We start from the raw sequence: 3298 nt of genomic DNA, 5'->3' as shown, positions 1-3298 counted from the left end.
CCAAAGGGCAGACGGGTGTATTCGTACAGCCCTCTGTCGGTGTTGACCCACACGTCCACCCTATCCCCAGACCCCAGTAACCCTATCTAACCTTTTGCACACTAAGGGGCAATTTAGCATTTAGCCAATCTACCTAACCTGCACATCTTTGGACTGTGGGAGGAAACCCACTCAGACACGGGGAGAGCGTGCAAACTCCGCACAGACAGTGACCCAGCGGGGAATAGAACCTGGGACCCTGGCGCTGTGAAGCCACAGTGCTATCCAGTTGTGCTACCGTGCTGCCCAAAAAGGCTGCGATGCATTGGCCGGGAATCGAGCCCGGGCCTCCCGCGTGGCAGGCGAGGATTCTACCACTGAACCACCAATGCAAACCACTAAACCACCAATGCAAACCACTGATCCACCAGTGCGAACCACTGGTTAGGTGGCAATGCTCTGAGATTGCCTCCTCAGAAGGTCCTGGGGGTGGAAGTGAGACTTGGAAGCCCAGGTGTTCCCATTGCAATAAGGTGGGACACGTTCAGTCAGCAATTTAAATGTTGCAAGGAAAGCCCAGGAGACTTCTGGGGGGTTCAGAAGAAGGATTCTGAAAAGGGAGCGAAAGTGGGCAATGATTCTGTGGCATTAACTATACTTAGGAGACGCAAGATGAACACTGTTGTGGGAGCAGGTGAAGAGAATGAGGTAGACGAGAGTTATGCCAGTTTTGTGTCCACGGGGATCGTCACCCCCTTTTTTCTTGACAGAAGTAGCCAAACCTGTAACAATTTTAAGAGACACAGGGCTACTCAAAAACTTGTGCTGGAGAAGGATCTGTTTTTTCCTCCAGAAAGCTAAGTGAAAGCTGAGGTATTGGTGAATGGGATGGGTGGAAGTTGTATCCCAGTTCCATTGTATAAAGTGCAGTTGGAATGTGATTTAGTGACAGGTCCAGTCATGGTTGGTTGGTTAGGAAATTCCCAGTGGAAGGAGTAGACTTCATTTTGGGTAATAATTTAGCTGGAGTGAAGGTGGTAGCTCCACCCAAGGTGACAGAGAGTCTGAAGGAAGAACTGCAGTTAGCACCCGAAATGTCGACAGTGGGGCACGAGGGAGCTGGGAAAATCTGTTGGGCAGTCGAGGACTTACAGAAAGAGGGGTTGACAGCTGTTGATCATGTTTAAAGTGATCCTACACTCTCAGGGGGAAGGTCACCTTAAGGATGAAAAGGCAGATAAGGATATTGATTTCAATTTTGGTTCTGATTATAAGGTACTGGTGAGCAGTTGTTACCAGAGTGTTGGTAAGGAGGAAGAGTCAGATGAAAGCTTTGATTTGGACCAATGTTCTGATGATGAAGTAATGGGAAGCAGTTGTTGCAAGAGTGATGGCAGGAGGAAGAGTCAGATGACAATCTTGACTGTGACTATGACGCCGACTATGACACAATCATCATCAGTTGTTCCCAAGTAGACTCGTCACCAATTGAACTTAGACTATTGGCAACAAATTTTTGCAAAGCTTGTAAAGGAGTTAGCAAACCAGAAGAAGTAGGTGAATTGGACTTGCCTAAAAGTAATTTCTTACTGCCTCTTGCAGTAAACCCATCATCATTCCCTTGCTCTGAAGGAAAGTATACCTGATTGCACAGCGTCAGTTAGTCAGGTCGAACGCAGTAAGGACTGTGGCGTGGTACCGAGCAGGCAGCTGGTTAACCCATATCCTATCAAGTGCCTCTTCGAGGGAGCAGATGTAGAGGGCAAGGAAGGTGAAGTTATTGATAATCAAATATTTTGAACAGTTAAGGGGAATGTGGATGGAGAATCCTGGAGTGGTTCTGTGTTCACACAGAGGTGATGGACAACCAAACTGATCCTAGAGTAAGTGATGTCCCAGACTCTGTTTCTGAAAGTGGAGGTGAAGGCGGTGTTTACGCAAACTCTGATGAGGAGGTAAAAGTTGTCACCCCAGGAATTGTGTCTGTCGAGCCAATCAACGCTGAGAGGACCGACCCCTCAGCGGGCCTTGTCGCTGAAAATGGCCATGTGAAGGCCAAGAGAGAATGTAAAGCTGGTGGGGCTCGAAAAATCCACTGGTCAGAAGTGAATCTCTCAGGATTAACAATCCTATTGCTTCTTGGGAGGTAGAGGTTCCTCAAAATTCCATTGGGCACTCATTAGACAATCAGGAAAGCCTGGTGGCAGCACCTGAGGGACAGAAAGAGGCAGGTATGGTGAAGGTACTCACAGAGCATAGTGTTATGGGCCAGGATTTAGACAACTCCAAAGGAGATCACCTGCCCCAAAACGTTTACTAGATTGTGGTATGGGGAGCACAAGGCCCACTCTACAGGTGTGGTGCAGCATAAATCTAAAAGTATTTTTAAAGCAAAACAATGTTTGTTCTATGAACTCAGTTAACCTTTTTAAAACATATAATGAACATCTTAGCAACCAATTCAAATACAACGCCCAAAGAATACAACACTCTAAGTAATCCTTAAACTTTCCTTTGAACAGCCATAAGACAAAAACCCTTTTTACAGAAGCACATCAGGTTTAAATTCTCTACTGAGAGCAGTTATCACTCTGAATTCACCAAATGATAAATAGTATTTAGATGGCAGAGAGATCAAAATTACACCTTCTGTGGCTGGCTGCAGCTCCAACACTAAAAAACAGACACACCCAAACTGTTCTCAAAGCGAAACTAAAAGGCAGAGCCAGAGCTCAGCTCCACCCACACTCTGACGTCACTGCAGCCACTTGAGCAGACAAACGTTTCTCAAAGTGACATCCCCATGACACCTCCTCCCAAGAAAAAAAGAAATGAACCATCAACTTTAAGATGATTTCATTTTTCACCTTTTCCTTTCAGAAATGCACACAGTAAAAACACTTTTTTGTTTCAAAAAACAATACCCGCACACAGGTATAATAAGATAGTCCATTTCAGTTCTTCACATCTGCCAAACCGGCTTCTCGTCATCATATTCCAGACAAAACATCGGCTATCCGGATTTCTTGTCCTGCCACATGTATTATTTTTAAATGAAATGGCTGGAACAAGAAACTCCATCGAACCAGTCTGGCATTGTTGTTCCGGAATCGCTCCAAAAACGTCACTGGATTATGATCAGTATAGATAATTGTGTCAGACGGATTGCTGGTCACATGAATTTGAAAATGTGGCAAAGCCAGCACCAAGCTCAAAATCTCCTTCTCAATCATAGAATACTTCTTCTGCTGAGAATTCAATTTCTTCAAAAAATAACCAATAGGCCGCTCCAGCCCTTCGTCGTTGTCTTGTAGAAGCA

At 45.4% G+C, this 3298-nt stretch overlaps 1 non-coding gene across 1 annotated transcript; it reads right to left on the bottom strand.

The window, feature by feature from the left end:
* Positions 1 to 300: 300 nt before the first annotated feature.
* Positions 301 to 371, bottom strand: trnag-gcc (transfer RNA glycine (anticodon GCC)). Its single transcript has one exon. It is a non-coding gene; the product is annotated as a tRNA-Gly (tRNA).
* Between the last annotated feature and the right edge of the window lie 2927 nt (positions 372 to 3298).

Source organism: Scyliorhinus torazame, chromosome 16 (genome assembly GCF_047496885.1).
Source record: "Scyliorhinus torazame isolate Kashiwa2021f chromosome 16, sScyTor2.1, whole genome shotgun sequence".
NCBI classification, from domain to species: domain Eukaryota; kingdom Metazoa; phylum Chordata; class Chondrichthyes; order Carcharhiniformes; family Scyliorhinidae; genus Scyliorhinus; species Scyliorhinus torazame.
Note: the sequence above shows the minus strand (reverse complement) of the source record. Positions and strands in the feature narration are given on the sequence as shown.